The sequence below is a fragment of the Papio anubis genome, chromosome 3 (genome assembly GCF_008728515.1).
Source record: "Papio anubis isolate 15944 chromosome 3, Panubis1.0, whole genome shotgun sequence".
Taxonomy (NCBI): domain Eukaryota; kingdom Metazoa; phylum Chordata; class Mammalia; order Primates; family Cercopithecidae; genus Papio; species Papio anubis.
The window spans coordinates 149421973-149439870 of record NC_044978.1 but is presented as its reverse complement, the minus strand read 5'-3'; the positions used below and the strand labels follow the sequence as shown (position 1 = coordinate 149439870).

General features: G+C 39.0%; 2 long non-coding RNA genes across 2 annotated transcripts in view; both read right to left on the bottom strand.

Annotated features, from left to right (window-relative positions):
- Positions 1-5295: 5295 nt before the first annotated feature.
- Positions 5296-6403, bottom strand: LOC116274206. The gene is made up of 2 exons (XR_004182816.1): positions 6359-6403; positions 5296-5463 (listed from the first exon to the last, which is right to left on the bottom strand). It is a non-coding gene; the product is annotated as an uncharacterized LOC116274206 (long non-coding RNA).
- Positions 6404-6447: 44 nt separating this feature from the next.
- The window catches only part of LOC103884317, a 30362-nt gene continuing 18911 nt past the window's right edge, over positions 6448-17898 (bottom strand). The window contains exons 2-3 of the long non-coding RNA XR_646863.4: positions 14052-14238; positions 6448-6484 (exon numbers count right to left, since the gene is read on the bottom strand). This is a non-coding gene — a long non-coding RNA (uncharacterized LOC103884317). The remainder of the gene's footprint in view (positions 6485-14051; positions 14239-17898) is intronic.

The window sequence follows — 17898 nt, the reverse complement described above, 5'->3', positions numbered from 1 at the left end:
TCGTTAGAGTCTTTGGAACAAATGACGATAAAATAAAATTCTTCTGATACTTCTGATAGCTAAACCCTTTTGTGTGGAACCCAAATATTTTAAAATATACCATCACAGTTATCAGTTGCTAGCAATAACTTCCTGTCAAATGTAAAACGCTGCATGTAAAATATTTTTCAAATTTAAAGTGGTTATGCATGAGCAATCAATGTGCACTTTCATTTGTGAAGAGTAAGAAGTTATTACCAAGAAAAGCAATTTTAGAGGAAGAAGAGCTTTAAAAGTTTACCCAGTACATCCTGTTCCTTTTAGAGCTGAGAACACTAATGTCAGAGAGGATGACTTTTCCAAAGTGGTGGAGAGTAGGGCTAGGACAGGCTGTTAAGCCACTGATTCCATGCAGCCTCTTCTAGTACATTGTGCCATTATTCCCAATAAGTAAAAATCAGTTTTTTTCCCCTTTCAATACTTAGAATGCCAAGTATAGTGTAATGTACCAAACTAGCTGTTATGGTCAGCAGATGCCAAAGAGTTTAAAATCTTTTGGAAAAGGAATAAATGAAAAAGATAAGAAATGGTAACACATGGCACAAACTCTGGTAGAGAAGAGACATTTCCACTTGGGATGAAAATGATCATCTTTAAGGGGAATTGTTTAACTAAGTCAGCTCTTTAAGTGGAAATGGGATTTCAAGAGAAAGAATAAAAGGACAGGAGCTTTCTGAGTGGGGAGATCTATGTAAACAAACATGTGGACATAGGAAATTACAGGCGTGGCTGGGAAAAGACAAAAAGATTTATCGTTCCAGGGTATGTGATTTGCATAAAGAATGTGATAATAAAGTTAGGAAAGATAAGTTGGAACCTGGTGACTCTGGTGCCTTGCAAGCTCCTGGTGATTGTAGAGAGTCCTAATTGCAGGCCGGGTGCAGTGGCTCACGTCTGTAATCCTAGCACTTTGGGAGGCCAAGGCGGGTGGATCACCTGAAGTCAGGAGTTCGAGATCAGCCTGGCCAACATGCTGAAACCCTGTCCCTACTAAAAATACAAAAATCAGTCGGGCTTGGTGGCACACCCCTGTGATCCCAGCTATTCAGGAGGCTAAGGCAAGGGTATCGCTTGAACCCGGCAGGTGGAGGTTGCAGTGAGCCGAGATCACACCACTGCACTCCAGCCTGGGCGACAGAGTGAGACTATGTCTCAAAAAAAAAAAAAAAATGTCCTAATTGCAACTAGAAGCAAATCATGAGCAGAATTCACAAGAATGGCTCCTTGAATGTGATCCTGTTGAAGGCTGTTTTGTCACTAGAGCCTAAGTGAATAATATATAATATGAAGGAACTTTTTGTTTGTGTATTTCTAGGATTTATTTAATTTTTGTGGTCAGCAATTGTGTAAACCAGGTAACATGATGAAACTTTAGGAACCTACTAAAACTGCTGTACATGAATGTTGCAACTGAAGTTTTGTAAAGTTTCTGATGATTCTTGATACCAAGTTCACTGTATTTCTGACATTTGTAGGTCAGATTGGAAACTACCAAAGTAATGAATTATGGATGTATTTCTGCTTAAAGTTGTTAAAACTTGGAGTTTACCAGTCAAGTTTTTTGTGATAGAGAAAAAATGACAATTAAATGGTCTAGAACATAAATAATTAAAAAAGAATTTTAAACCAAAATCTGAAAGAATCTATTTGCCGTTGTTTGACTTTTTATTCGTGTTTTTATGAGAATCCAGGGATATTATTACCGTGAAATTTAGGTGCTTCCTGGGAAATATTTTAAGATTTCTTCTTCTTACTAGACAATTATTCTTTTAAAGAGATGCTGGCAAGGAGAATCATGGGGTCAGTACACTTTTAAGCCAATTCCAGGATGATTGAGCCAAGAGTACAAACATGAAAATAAAATGAAGATTTTCAAGTTTGAAGGAAATATTTCAGTTGGAAACCGTGGTTTCCTATGACAATATAAAACAAGGAGTTCCAAAATTAATGATAGCTAATGTTTATTTAGCACTGAGAACTACATGTTATTCTAAGACAAAAACCCAATCAGGTATTTTATAGAGAGGGAAACTGAAGCACAGAGAGATTGAGTAGCCTGCCAATGGTGAAGCTGGAAAAAAAAAGATGGCAGTCTGACTCCAGAAAACATTCTCTTAACTATTGTGCCATGTTGTTTCTTAGGACATGGGGAGATCTCCAGCTCTAGGAAAAAGGTGGAAAGAGTGTGGAAAGGACTATTAGATTAATAAATCCTCCTATCAAAGCAAGACCAAAAGAATCCTATATTTAGTAAAGACAGAAGTCGATTAAAATTCATAACGTCAGAATATTTTTTGTATAATTCCTTCTAAGAAGAACCAGAAATCAGTGAGAGTAGCTGACTCTACTTGAGGCAGAAAATCTCGAGGTCAGCCTGTATATTTTGTTATTGCAAGAAAACGTGGATATTTTTAAAGGTGTCTGTGGCTAAGCAAAAGAATTTAGACCCAATGGGCTTTCATTGTCTGTACTGTCACAACTAGAGCCCCGGGGTTGTGCTGTGAGAGAATCTAACAATGACTTTAATTATTAGAGCCAGCTGACGGCCTGGCACAGTGGCTCATGCCTGTAATCCCAGCACTTTGGGAGGCCAAGGTGGGTGGACCACAAAGTCAGGAGTTCTAGACCAGCCTGGCCAACATAGTGAAACTCCATCTCTACCAAAAATACAGAAGATAGCCAGGTGTGGTGGCACGTGCCTGTAGTCCCAGCTACTCAGAAGCCTGAGGTGGGAGAATCAATTGAACCTGGGAAGCGGAGGTTGCAGTGAGCCCAGGGCATGCCATTGCAATCCAGCCTGGGTGACAGAGTGAGACTCCGTCTGAAAAAAAAAAAAAGAAAAAGAAACAGTCCCCATGGAGAAAAGCTATTAATTGATGATGATGCTCTCTATGAGTAAACAACATACAGCATGTCTCATGGACTGAATGTGTCTCCCTAAAGTTTGGATGTTGAAACCTGAACTTTCAAAGTAGGTGGCAACAGGGCCTTTGGAAGATAATTAGAGTCATGAGAGTAGAGCCCTAATTATGCATGGGATTAGTGTCCTTATAAGAAGAGTCATGAGACTGATGATATCTTTCTCCACCATGTGAGGATAAAGCAAGAATGCGTCCATCTGCAACCCAGGAAGAGGACCTTCACAAGAGTCGAATTAGCGGGCACTTCATCTTGCACTTACCAGCCTCCAGATCTGTTAGAAATACATTTCTGTTGCTTAAGTCATCAGGTCCATGATATTTTTGTTCTAGCAGCTTGAACTAAGACAGTATCTTAGATAAAAATCATATGTGAGTTATTTTATGGGTACAAAATCATCAACAACACAAATATATATGACCAATGGTGCTGCAAAACTGACCACACAGCCTCCCCATCAAGATTCAGGTGTGAACTACAGTGAAATTACTGTGTGAACATGGTCCCTGTATTCAGTATCAGAAACATCCCTAATAAAAGAGAATTAAATCAAAGCAGGAGACTGGCTACAGGCAAATAGATTTTCTATGAGGCTATGACCTTGTTGATTCATGTAGAAAGCAACATCTTGGATATGTGTAAATGTACTTGATTAAAAATGTAGTTTGGTTTTTTTTCCTAAATTCTCTCTGACCACTGATTTATACCCTGATGACAAAAGGCCTGGGCATGGCACAAATGGATTTCTCATACCCAAAAGCCTCCTTCCCTGCTCAAACAGCATCACAGGCACTATCTGCACCTATTAGATATTGTGCAGGCCAGGGAGGCGGTGTTGTGATACATGCATCTGCCTCTTCTCCAAATGGTCAACCCATACCCAATACTTTTTTGCATTCTTGTTTAATTAAATTAGAAATGTAATCAAATATGTCAATGAGTATATTTTCAGTATATTCTTTTCCACTTGTTGGATTATCTGAAATAATACAACCTTTGATATACTTAAGTTTTCTAAGTTCTGTTAGACTTTTATATCAGTCATATTACTCAACCTTTTGTACCATTTATTTGATTGCTGGGTAATTGTATTCTGATTATATGTTTACAATAATACCAAATTTATAGGATTGTGGGAGATGATGCCTAACACATAGGAAAGTCTCAAAAAAATGTAGTCTTTTATTACTACTACTTCTCTTGTCGATGACTATGTCCTAAATAAGTGTTCTACCAGATTTCACAGGACAGAAATTATGTGGTTTCTTCCTATGGCTATGTCTCCCCATTGCGTACACCTTTGTTGCCTAACATTAGCTTGCATGACACAAAGCTATCCCCTAACAATTATGTTTTTTTTTTTCCATTGATCTAAAGTTGATTAATATGAAGACATCTATAGGGAGTAATATTTTTCTATTTACTTTCATTATTTCTTCAGTTTTTAGCTTAGTAGTCATTATGTTGTATGAAACTAAAAAAGATAGATATTTTGAATTTATAATACATCTTCCCCTAGCATAAGCCAATAAATGAGAGACAGTCTCCCCACTATGTTAGCATGTTTGGGAGAAAACAGAGAGTCAACTTTACACTCCTAGAGCCCCTTAAGAATATAGCATAATGCTCATCAACATGAACATTGTGGGGAGCACAGTGTACCCCTGCTCACAGTCCTAGGAAATCCTTGTACTCCGGTGTGCTAGAGTTTCTCCAGCACTGGAAAACTGTTGCCTTTATTCAATCTGTCTCAGTAGTTCTCAACGTCATGATGCAAAAGTCAGTGTTAGGAGAGAAGAAAGAGATCAAAGAGAAGCATTTGGGCAGAGATTATGGGAACGATGTAACTACTGCAAGATAGTCAGAGAAGGGTTTATGTTTTGAAATAATGTTCAAATATTGATCATGACCCAGAACTTTTCCTTTTGTTCCGGGACACAGTGAGATGAAAGAGAGTACATTTTACATTTCCATTTGCCCTTCCTTTGTATATTCTTTTGTAACACTTATCATTAAAAAGAACTTCCACAGGTACTCAAGCCACCCCAATGTGGTATCAGTCATTTAATTTATAATATACATGTGCTGAAAGTTCTGAGCTTTTCCAAAGCCTAAAATCTCTCTTAGTCCAAGTTCTGAAAGGACAGTAAGAAAAGGCACTTTAGTGAACACCTAAGTGGTCAGAGAGACCAGACAAAACACAGAAGCACTGTGCACACCCATAGTAAAAGGAATTAGGAAGAACAGGTGACTGCAGCTATTCATATTTAAAGGTTGTCTGGAAATCAGAAACAGCATATTTTGACTACTCTAGTAAACTCCAAAGCATACAGTGACTCAGACAGGGTAAGTTTATTCTCATATATTTACTTTCAAATAGATAGTTTTATTCTGCCAGTAGCTCTTCTCCAATAAGTGATTCAGGGACTTGGACCCATTGATTCATGTGTCTCTGCGATCTTCAAGTCCTGATTTCCCAGGTTACCAAGTGTGTCTGCCTCACTCCTGAAGAAGAAAGAACATGGTGGGTCTAGCACCCATGGGCGATATGTTACATTCAAGCCTAAGAATAGCTTGAATCTCACTTTCACTCACAGCCCATTGGCAAATATTCAGTAATTGTAAAGGATACTGGCAAATGCAGTCTAGCTGTGTGCCCAGAAAGAAGAGTAAGTAGATTTAGTTAACTGTTAGCCACACACCTGTTGGAAAAATGCTAATAAAAAAATCGTACTTTAAAATTTTAACTGAGAATAGCACACCTCACTTTCACTCACAGTCCATTGGCAAGTATTCAGTAACTGCAAAGGATACTGGGAAATGTAGTCTGGCTCTGTGCCCAGAACGGTAAGTAAGTAGATTTAGTCAACTGTTAGCCACATACCTGTTGGAAAAATGCTAACAAAAAAAAATCATACTTTAACATTTTAACTGTCTCTTTAAGAAGCATTTTGCCTTTTAAAATTATATAAAATATAACTGTATTCATACTTTATGTATAGGTATATATTTATAATTCTCACAAACAGTTCATATTGAAAGAGTCAATCTAAAAATTCATCACTGACCCCACCTGGGCTTGAACTAAAACTCATTGCTAGTTGGACAATCCTATCAGAGATCATTTATTTGGACAGGCTCCGTACAGTAATTCTCTAGCATTCCAGTGTACTGTTTGGTATAACTTATATTATAAAAGGAGTGGCTCTTAACTTGTATCATCTTGTTCATTTCAGTAGAACTTTAACTAATAGATGGATTGTGTCTGTAATTCCAGCACTCTGGGAGGCCGAGGTGGGAGGATCACTTGAGACCAGGAGTTTGAGACCAGCCTGGGCAACATAGGGAGACCCTGTCTCTAAAAAATAAAAATAAACTATCCAGGCATGGTGTCGCATACCTGTAGTCCCAGCTACTCTGTAAAGCTGAAGCAGGAGGGTCACTTGAGCGTAGGAGGTCGAGGCTGCAGTGAGGTATGATCATACCATTGCACTCCAGCATGGGCAAGAGAGCAAAAACTCCATCTCTGAAAAATAAAAAATAAAAAGAACTTAATTAATAGACATTAGCAAAGCCCCCACTACAGACGGTTCACACCTATGTTTATAACTGACACTAAATTCAGTTCAAGGGCTGCTTGGACAGAATTCCAGGTGCTTAGAATTGCAAAGTGAATTGTTTCAATTAATGCTTGAAAGTAAACTGCATTTTTCATGCATACAATACTTTATTATTAACTATAGTCACCATGCTGTCCTTTAGGTCTCCAAAACTTATTTATCTTATAATCAAATGTTTGTACCTTTTGACTAATATCTTTCCATTTCTTCCACCCTGACCCCGGATAACCACAATTCTACTTTATTTCTGTGACTTTTTCTTAGATTCCACATGTAAGTGAAATAAGGAGGTATTTGTCTTTCTGCGTCTGACTTATTTCACTTGAAATTTGTTAAGAGAGAAGATCTTAAGTATTATAAGCACACAGTAAAAGGGGGGTACTTTTCTGAAGTGATGCCTAGGTTGACAGTCATTTCACAGTGTACACATAAATCGAAACCTCATGTGGTACAGCTTGAATATATACAATTTTTGTCAATTATACCTCAATAAAGTTGATAAAAGGTTAATTGTATTAACAGAATATACATAAAAAAGACAAAATCACTCATCACAATAATGTCTCCCATATGTTCATAGTATGCACAGTCTAAACAAGGACCTTCAACAGATTTTAATTTTGTATTTGTTGGTACCATTCAGGCAGTTTTCATCTGGGTATTAAATACCAAGCACGCATGTAGTGCTCACTGGAAAAAATATGAATGATTTTTGATCCACTGTCACTACAGCCGTTTTCATGAAGTAACTGGAAAATTGCATATATTATCCTGTCACCCCCAATTTTATAGTCCTGATGCCTTTTATAAATCTATGGCTAAGAGAGACCTACAGAATCAGAAAATTCTCTCAGAATGGGTCTGGGCTTGGAAACAATCTAAGTAGCCTAGGGAAGCTGTTACTGAAAGTGGTTTCTCCCCAGCTGAGAAATGTTTCAAATTTAAAGATTAAAAGTCTCCCAACCAATTCACATGACATGTCAGATGAATGTGTTAAAGAGCTCACAACAATTTCTTTAAAATTCTACTTCATTCCTACAGGGAAAGAAACAAGTCGGGATGTTGTTTCTTAATTGGCACACTCATTGAGCGTCTCTCCATGAAGAGCAAAATCAATTAGTTTCTATGAAGCAAAGACCAGTAAGCCCTGGTGCCTGCATTAACAAGTGATCGTTTAGTAAGAGTCACAGGAAAGCCGAATTAAGGATAGGGACAAAATCTCAGGTGGAAATGTGGGGGAAAGGTGTGCTGAGTAGTTTCTTTCTCATGTTATAGAGAAAGATGGGCAAGAATATAGACAAAGTTTGAATAGGAATGTGCCTGCCTAGACTGCGTCAGACTTTAAAAATTAGCTTCATTGATATGAGCTTAAGAGCAGGAGTACGATTCAAAATATTTACCAACTGGTATGGTTTGGGCACCCACCCTTCGGTACAGGTCCTGAGTCTAAGCAACAGATCGGGCAATGAGTACCAGCAGTGGCGACCCTACTGAAGAGGCCAATTGAGCACTCAGTGTGGCAAGAGAAAGTTATAGGAAAACAGGGGCTACTTCATGGACAGACTATTTGATGAGAAAACAACACTCAAAGATGATTTCTGTCTTTGCTGTGCAGGGCCAACCCTGATGTCACAGCAGGAGATGCAGGCCAGGTGAAATAAAGCCACTCAGGGCTACTGAGACCCTGTGATGCTGTGATTTATCAGGGTCAGCCAGAGGACTCATGTCATCTCTTGGTGTATATCCAAAACACTGGGGTTTGAGTTGTAACTGGACTACTAGAATGCTGACAAAATGACTGTAATGGCTTCTTCCTTAACTTCTCTCCAACCTCTGGCTGTCTGTATTTTCCCATAATGAGTATCATCATCTGAACTTGCATTATTTGCTCACTTTTCTCCCTCACTTAAAATATATGCTTCATGAGAGCAGAGCTTTGTTTTATTATTGTTGTTGTTCACTGCTGTATCCCTAGTGCCTAAGAAAGCATCTAGTACACAGTAGACTCTCAATAAATACTGGTGTGTTTGTGAATAAGTAATAACAGTAACTGTCACCTAGTAAGGGCTTAATCTGTTTCAGTAGTAGTCTCTTTAATTGTATTACCTAATTTTTTGTAGCCTTAATGTCCTTATAAGTTTTTGAACAGTAATGCAGTGACATTAACAATAGAAATCTAAATATCCCCTGCCTCCACTCTTGAATTTCCATAGGGTGCCTACCATCTCAGGACAAACTGACCCTAAGCTCAAATCACCCTAAGGCAAACTTTTTAAATATTTTTGTTCATTATGTCTCTTTTTCATATGATCAGCCCCCATTGCCCTCTAAGCCACAGGAATGTGCCTGCCGCTGCCACAGTGGAAGGTGTTGTCAAAACAAAAATTGGCACAGGACAAAGTCAAACAGGCAAAGAAATTGCTATTCAAAGCTATTGCACTAAGGGAGAGAGGCCAGAACTAAGTCTGAACTTAACTCCACTGAAACAAAGGACAAGAAGATTTTTAAGAGCTGAAAGGGAAAACTCAAGCTATCTGTGTTTGCTAATTGGCAATACTCAAAGAGGGAGAATTCAAGATGTCCGTGTTTGTTCATTGGCTTTACCTAAAGGAAAAGTAAACGTGCACTTATCTTCACGTCAACAGGCAGTTTTATAATGTGGAGCAAGATGCCCACCAAAGCTAGGCGTCTGTCTCACCACAGAGACTGAGCGAGAGGGATTCTATCTTCCTTGATGATTACGTTTCAAAGGGATGGCTCCCAAGTCCTTGAGAAAGATACTCATAGGTTATAAAGCTGGCCAGAAGCCTTTAAAATGATATATATCTCAAAGGAGCAGAGAAGGAATTTGAAATTACAGGCTTTCTAAAGTAAACGTTCTAAGAAAAGGGAGGTCAGGGCCCTAGAGTGTCTAAAGTTTCATCAAGCTGAAGACTGCCTTGGTCCGTGTTCACCATGGGAACACCCATTGCAGGGCTGTCTCTTGCTACTCTCAGAGCCAAAAGTCATTAAGATGTCACAGCAACACTGTGGTCCACGCAAAAGGAGAATGCCCTTCTCTCCCAAAGGGTACCATGCTATAACTTGAACCTTTAAGTAGCACTTTCTGTGTAATTCTAGTTCCCATCTCTCTGTCCACTGGATCCAATATCAAACTGAAGAACTACATCATGGCACAGAGAATGGCACCCTCTCCATCTCCCTCATTCAACTTACCTTTCCCTCTAACTGCTTAACTGGCAATCCTGAAAACTTGTTTTCTCTGCTTTTGGCAAAACCAAATCTTGTGCGTATGAGTCACCAACTCACTAGCTCCATAAACACTATATTCCGCATCCGACTTTGAATTTTTCTTAGACACCTTAATACATTACAACAACACTATTAGGCAGGCATTGTTATTCCCAGATTACAGATAAGGAAGTTGGCATTTATTCAGCTACAGTAAGTTTAGGCAAGTTAATCTACACAAAACTAGAACTTGGTGAAAGATGGAAGCAAAATTCAACCCAGAATGTTTCTTTAACCCCAAGTCTGTGCTCTGAACACCTAAACCGTACTGGTTAAAATAAAAATTCTGAGCAACTCTACTATTTTCATCAAAACACTAATACGGTAAGAAGGAAGTAAATTTACTCTAAGAGGGCTGCAAGAAAGAGGTTAAGAAACCAGATGAGCAAGGTTCATAATGAACATGGGATAAATTATAATCATTTCTATTGAAATTTTAGCTTTGCCCCCAGGCATTCATCAGTCTCTGAGGCAGTTACCACCACAAAAGGACCAACCTCTACCTACAATGCTTTCAGGGCTCTGCCCCCTTAGCCCCTCATGCAGCCTTCTACCTATTTAAAACATTTGGTCTCACTGTCAGCCCAACTCAAAGCTGTTGTACCTCATCATGTTAAAAACCTGAGAATAAAGGCCTAATGATTTCCTAGATTGTTGTTAATTCTACAAGCCATGTAATCAGGTCCTTTGAAAGTGTGGAACTGACTAGTGATTAGTGAATGAAAGGAGCTAAAGCAAAATTTGTGAAGATGTTAATCTAATCGGGATAAATAGTTGGACTTCACCTCCAAGAGGCAGCCCTTCTCCATCCATATAAAAGTAGAGGGGGTTTTGAGATATTGCATACACTTACACATTCTAGAGTTCTAACATAGTACTTGCAATATTTACAAATGTTTTTAATTAACTTAGAACCAACCATCTCATCCATCTTTCTGCCAGTGAAAGATAGTCTCTGGGTTATAGTTATTTTTAATATTTTTTACTTTCTCAAATTATGGACAGTTTAGCGGTTTCTTTAGAAATTAAAATAAAAAAAGAAGAAAGTGGGTAAAATAATAATTAAGCTTAACTCCAATCCAGTTCTTCATAAGCCTTCTAAAATACCTTGCAAATGTTTTATTTCAGGCAAATTTAGAAAGCTACTTGTACAAGTGCATATTAAAAGAGTGTCAAGGGAAAAATGCAAATTTGCATGCCTGAGGCAAAGACTGTGCCAGAATGCATGGAGGATACAGAGAAATGTTAAGGCATTAAGGGATGCTAGATTGGGCACATTAGCATACAGTGTCTCGGAGTGGGGCTTTTCTTTCACCATTTAGTGACTAAGTCTCCATTTTCCTTCCTCTGCCCCCTTGTCATCCCTTCACTGACTTCTGATTCATTACCATCCACTTCTCCTTTCTCTTCCTCCCCTTGCTTTCCACTTCCTTCTCTCAGTCCACAAAATGTCACTAGGACAGCTAGCAGGGGAAAAGGATAAAGGGATTCAAGTCCCATTTCCTGCCTCAAATCCACAGCAGAGCCCAGGATTAGGGTGAGGCTGAAAAATGAAGGTGCAGATGGAAATAAAACTAATTATATAGGCAATATTTATACTTTATTTCTTAGCCCTCTCCATGAAGGTATTGCCTTTTCTTTTTGTTTCCAAAAATGATCACTAGGAATACTATCTAAGGCTTTCAAATTAAATGAAATCATATAAAAATGTATAATCAAATCATATAAAAATTTCTCAACCTTCTTGGATATAGGCTTTGTGACATCAAATATTTTTAGATTTTAATATTATCAATGAAGATTCATGTATCCATTAGCAATTTAACCAATAGCCTCAAAATGGGGCCTTGACAACAATTAGAGGGTCTTACCGGGGCCAGGAACTGGGTGTTGTGCATGAGTTGTCTTATTTAGTTCATATACCAACCTTGCAACTTACGATCTCTTCTACCCTCTATTTATGGTTGAGAAAACTGGATCCTAGAAAGATTAACTAATTTACTGAAAGTCAGATAATCGATGTCAGATCTGGGATTCAAAACCTCATCTGTTTGAATACATAGCCTAAACTTTTAACAACTAAGTCATATAATCAGTACTCATCCAAACTGACCTCCTGATCATCCTTCTATGGCTTTCCAATCATTTTCTCCACTTCTAACACCTCAGAGTTACCAAGCTTCCAGTGCAAATGAATCTCTGTCTTCTGCCTCCTCTTTCACCTAAACATTTTACTATCTAGTCCCCTGTTATAACCCGCTCTGTGAAAAACTGACATAGCCATCAAGGGCCCTGCCCAAAACAAGGGGTCTCATGAGTCCAATCTCTTAAAGTGGTTCTGGGACATGATCCAGAGTTTCTATCAAAAGTCAAGCCCCCTCAGTTCCTGCAGCTGTAATCAGCCTCTATGCAAAAAATAGCTAGACACATTAGATACATGTAATCAAGTGACCAACGGGAAGAATGGTCAATGCAGACAGTTGGAGATACACAGTGGTCAGTCCAGCTGCCATTCAACAGAGACAAGAAATAAGTGAGTTTTGGGAATAAAAAAGAAAAGGAAAACATCTGACTAATGGAGGTATGAAGTTCACTTGTGGGAACTGCAATAGTAGATACATGGCCCAGAGACGAGAAGTCCTCTTCCGATCGAAGGTTTTTCTTGACTGAAGGGTTTGTGATCTCACGGGCTTCAAGGAATGAAGCCGTGGACCACAACAGCGAGTGTTACAGCTCGATTAGAGAAACGCGCAGACTTCAGACAAAGGCGCGGACCCAAAGAGTGTGCTGCCCCAAGATTTATTAAAGCGTAAGGAAAACGAAAGCGAAAGTAAAGCTTCCACGCGTGGAAGGGGACCCGGAAGGGTTGCCGTTTCTTGCTTGTGTGTCTTATGCTTATAACCCCTTATGACCCCTCCCCGTTTCCTTTTTCTGTCCTGTAGAATTAACTTATTTTCTATTTGCTTGTGGGTTAGTGGGCTTGATTGGTTAAAAACATCAGACTGCAGCTAAAGCTTAAACTCCCTGTATGACTGGTTGAAGTTTCAATCCCTTAGCTTGCAGCTGTTGACTCATTTTGGCTCAGGGGAAAGTCCCCTTAGGGAAGTCCCTGTTGACCCAGGAACTCCAGCCAACTTAGCCACTTAGTCCCTCAGCCCTGGCTTGTGGAAGCAGAGATTCCTAATATGACCCTCACTTCTCCATTTTCTCCACTGGGGTTGGAAGCAGTAGGAGTAGCTACAGAGGATGTATTAACACCAATTTACAGAGATCCTATTGAATTTACGCCTCTCCACCAGGTGTGATGCAAGGAAAACAAAGCTAATACCCAAAGTCTTTGGTAAGGACTAGCTCCAGGCACTGGATGATGTGGATATTTAAAGACTTGCTGACCCAGAAATCCTGGTATTATAGTCTTAACCCAAGAAAATATCTTGGGTGCCATGGAAGACAAATAATGGAGTTTGGGGGTAAGTCTATTAGAAAGAAGCTCTATGTGATCTGAGTCCCTGGTATCAGGGTATCAGATTGGAACAGGATAATTAAGTAACCTTAATACTGGAAGAGCAAGAATTCTTACAGTTGAGAACCATTGACTGTTACCTCCAGCCCACCAGCAGGCAATGATGGCATCAGACTAGAAGATCACTAGTAAATCATTGTAAACAGTGAGCAGACTTTCCAGTGTTCTCTACTGGTGATAGGAACCAACACAATAACTTTGTATCAAGAAGGTCCAAGATGTATGAAGCTGTCAAACTAAAAAGACCTCTCTCAGAAAAGAGACTATTTTTGCAATTGCATTTTGTAATTTAGGAGCCAGTGTCATACAAATTGCCTATTAAAAATGAATAATGGGCCGGGCGCCGTGGCTCACACCTTTCATCCCAGTACTTTGGGAGGCCGAGGCAGGTGGATCACTTGATACCAGGAGTTCAAGACCAGCCAATCTCTACTAAAAATACAAAAATTAGCTGGACTTGGTGACATACGCCTGTACTCACAGTTACTCGGGAGGTTGAAGCAGGAGAATCGCTTGAACCCAGGAGGCTGTGGTTGCAGTGAGCCAAGATCACACCACTGCACTCCAGCCTGGGTGACTGAGACCCTGTCTCAAAAAAAAAAGAATAATGATTCATTTTATATTCCAAACTAAAGAAACTCACATACACACACACTTACCTAAAACTGTCTTAGCGTTTCCAGGGTCCCATCTGCAAGTCTATCTTTATTTATAGCAGACATCACGGATACAGAAGGGCTTGATTCGTAAGCCTACTTTGTTTAGTTCTTCTTTCCCAACTGCAGCCAAGGTGTTCATAAGCAGAAAGTCTCTCCGTTACTGTCCAAAATGTGTCTTTTTACTTTTCTGGAACATGAGAGATGCTGAGTCAATGCTTTCCTTTCTACTAGCTGAGAACCTCTACTGGGCTTTCCTGGGGCTCACTTTGTCCCCCAGTAGCTGATGTCAGTACAGCAGCGTTGGGGTTGCCGCTTCCACCTCACCTCAGGATTCCCTAGTTCCTTAAACCATGTATGTACAGAAGGTGTCACAGCCTATAAGGCCGAACAAATGCCACACTTACATGCTTGATTTAAAATCCTGAAAGATAAAGCTTTAAACACTGGCTAATAATAAATAATAAATCAATTCATTTGGTAACTTAGACTTCATAGAAGTAGAGGTCCAAGTACCAACATGAAACTGAGAAGATGCGCCTCCTTCCCGGAAATGGTCAAGTCCCATTTTCTAGATGAAACTCGGCCACTTAATAATTGTACCTCTTTTAGACAGTTACTCTCATTTTTTTCTGTAAAATTAGAATAATAGGAGCATTACTCAACCCTGCAATATTTCTTAGAATTGTTATGACGATTAAACCAATTGATACATATAAAGTTCTGATCACAGTGAGAACCTACGACATTGATGAAGAGAGGCTAAGGGACCTGCCTGAGACCCCACAATGCCTATCTGTGTGGGCAAATGGAAGGGAGGGCCCACGTGGATGCATGACTTCTTGTCTCTCGCTGAGAACCAGGTCCCCTCCACTAGCCTGGTTCACAGGTGGGAATGGTTCAAATGATGAGAAAGAGAAGTTACAACCCAAGCAAAGAGACCTGGCTCCATCAATTTTTCTTTCTTTCACTCCCCTTACGAGAATAAATATAGTGCCTAAAACCACTGCAGTGACACCGTCAGAGGTCTCTTTATTTTAAAGTTAACAAAAGGGAAAAGATCCTTTTCTGAATTTTGCTTATTGGCCAAAATAAAAATAACCCAGTTCTGCCACAGCTAAATTTGGATGACTTTTTCTATCCTGCCTCTCTCCCTTGTATATCCCAGTCCCTATCCATCCTTCAGCTCCTGCTTCAATTCCATGGAGACTTACACTTTTACTTTAAAACTGAAGTTTGACATTATTTGGAAGCAGAATCAGAGCTGATATGAGCACTGGCAGACATAGCAGAGAGGATGAACAGATAGGAACAGAGTTGGACAGAGTTCTGGGACCCGTGCCAAGTCCCTAGCCTAGTATCTGGCACATTAAAAGTACCTGGAAAAAAAAAAATTAGCTGCCTTCTTTAGTAAGTTTGCTTAAGAATCTTTAATCTGATTATTCTATCATCAATGCACTCACAATGCATAGGAGAAGTCTTCATATAAATAACTAATGGGCAATTAGAAGGGAGGGGCCACTGCCACACTAGTAAGGAGTTTTAGTACAAATAAGGTTAACAAAAAACAAAACAAAACAAAACCCGCTAAGGTTCACGCAGCACCATGCCACGGCCTGCGGCTTAGGCTGCACAGCATAAGCTTCATTTCAGATCCCACTTGCTCTCTTAGCCCTAAACACCTTTGTGCGGAGAAAAAAAACAAAACAAAACAAAACAAAAAAATCACCTTACCCATCAGTCCTGGTGCTCAGTAAATGTCTTGATATGATACACCTCCTCATTGATCTTTTAAATCCAATTTTATGTGACAAGTGGTTTGTAACAAGAATCTCAATGAACTCTTGAGTGGGATGGGGGCCACAATTTTACAGCTACAATTACAAGTTCAGGTAGCTACAGCAACAATATAATAGAGCGCAGGGAACAGAGTAATCATGGTTCATTTTCTCTGAACGTTTACTAGCATGGTTGTTGAGGGCTTTCTATGTACTGTCACATTTAATATTCACAAGAATCTGTCAGGTACATTTCCATCTTACAAGTGAGAAAACATTAAATGAGAGAAGTTTATTAACTGGAAATTGCTGGAGCAAAGATGTGAACCCACTTCAGTCTAACTATTATTTCGCAAAGTACTAGACTGGTAGAATATGAAATATTTTAGGTTTGACTTGACACTCAGGTACAGCAATAAGCACCATGGATTCACCTGGTAAACTGTACTTCTCTTTCCATTTTTTTCTCAATGCTTCTGAATACGAGTCAGTCTGGTATGAACATGCCTCTAACAGCCTCACATACACACTTGCTAATCTCCCCCTTACAAGCAACAGAAAACAGGTCTTAACCCAGAGCCTTCAACAAACAGTGTCTAGATAAATCATCACAATTTTAATCACAGTTGTTATCTCCTATTTATGCCAAATGATAGCAGTTTTCCATTTTCCACCTATCATGCAAAGTTTCCATTTTAAATAAAATCAAGTTATAAAGAAAAAATATTAAGGAAATAACAATATGGTATGTTCAGCATGCTAGAAGTGATTACAGTGATAGTCAGAAGTGCTCAAATATGGAAAATATCAGGTATATGTTGAGCCAACAACTAAGAATTGGGAAATAGTACCTTATACCACTAGCCATTTGCATAGGCCTTAGTGTCAAGAAATACACAAGCTTATATCCCAGTTTTGCTGGTGACTAGTTGTGTGTCCTTGGAAAATCATTCAATCTCTCATCCTCAGTTTTCTCTTTCAAAAATAGTTCATAGTAATGACTTTTGAGGTATCTTTATGACAGGTAAATGAAATAATTGTTGTTACTACACCTTAACTGTTTGGCACATAGTAGGTGCTCAATAAATATTAGTGTCTTCTACTCTCTCCCTTCTTCCTAGTTAAAAGAGTTGGTAGAAGAAGGATTAATTCTCATTGCCTTACCAAGAACTCTTTTTTCTTTTTTAAATTTTTTTATTAAAAATTGAGTACTTATAAATATATATTTGGCATAAAGCAAAACATGTCAACTAACAAAAATTCATCTATGCCATTACTTTTATAGCTCCTATATGTCCGTTTCTTTCCCCTTCCCACTAAGAGCAAAGCAGTCTTACAAGTTTTGGGTTTCCTTTTCCTTGTTGTCTTTATAGTTTCATGGTCCCTGATGGCCATTTAAAAGTATCACCTTCCTCTTAGCACTATTATATCACAGAATAATGATCCAGAACCATAGTAGTGACCTTGAATTTTCCTTAAGCTTTGTGTTTGGGCTTACAGCAACTTAAGTTTAATTCTAAATAATACACCTTTCTCGTTTGCCAAAACAATATCATGAAACACAGCATGTGGCTTAAATATTTATACAGCATGAGTAACTTGCATATGGAAAGTGTCCTAGGTAGAATCAGAGTCTCACAATTAGAATGGGGAGGTTCTGACTCACACAGTCATTCAGGGAGCAAGTGTATACCCCTATTTCTGTTGCTTTCCCATCCCCAGGACATTTTTGTTGTCTGTATGATCAAAGTTGGGTCCTGGACACAACCATGTTATATCTTGCAGAGAGTGGAAAGCGAGAAAGTCCACTTTAAGCAATGGAAAGTAAGCCCCAATTCTGAAGGAACAACCATGAACAGATGATGTAAGGAGAATCATTTCTTGGCTCTTTGCGGGAGGAGCCAACAGAGTGAAATGAAGGGGACACCTTCAGATACTCAAGCAGAAGGTAGGCTACAGTGAAGTAAGTCCAGCATCGTTATCTATTTTTTTCATTTTTTATTTCCATAGGTTTTGAGGAATGGTAATATTTGGTTACATGAGTAAATTCTTTAGTGGTAAGTTGTAAGATT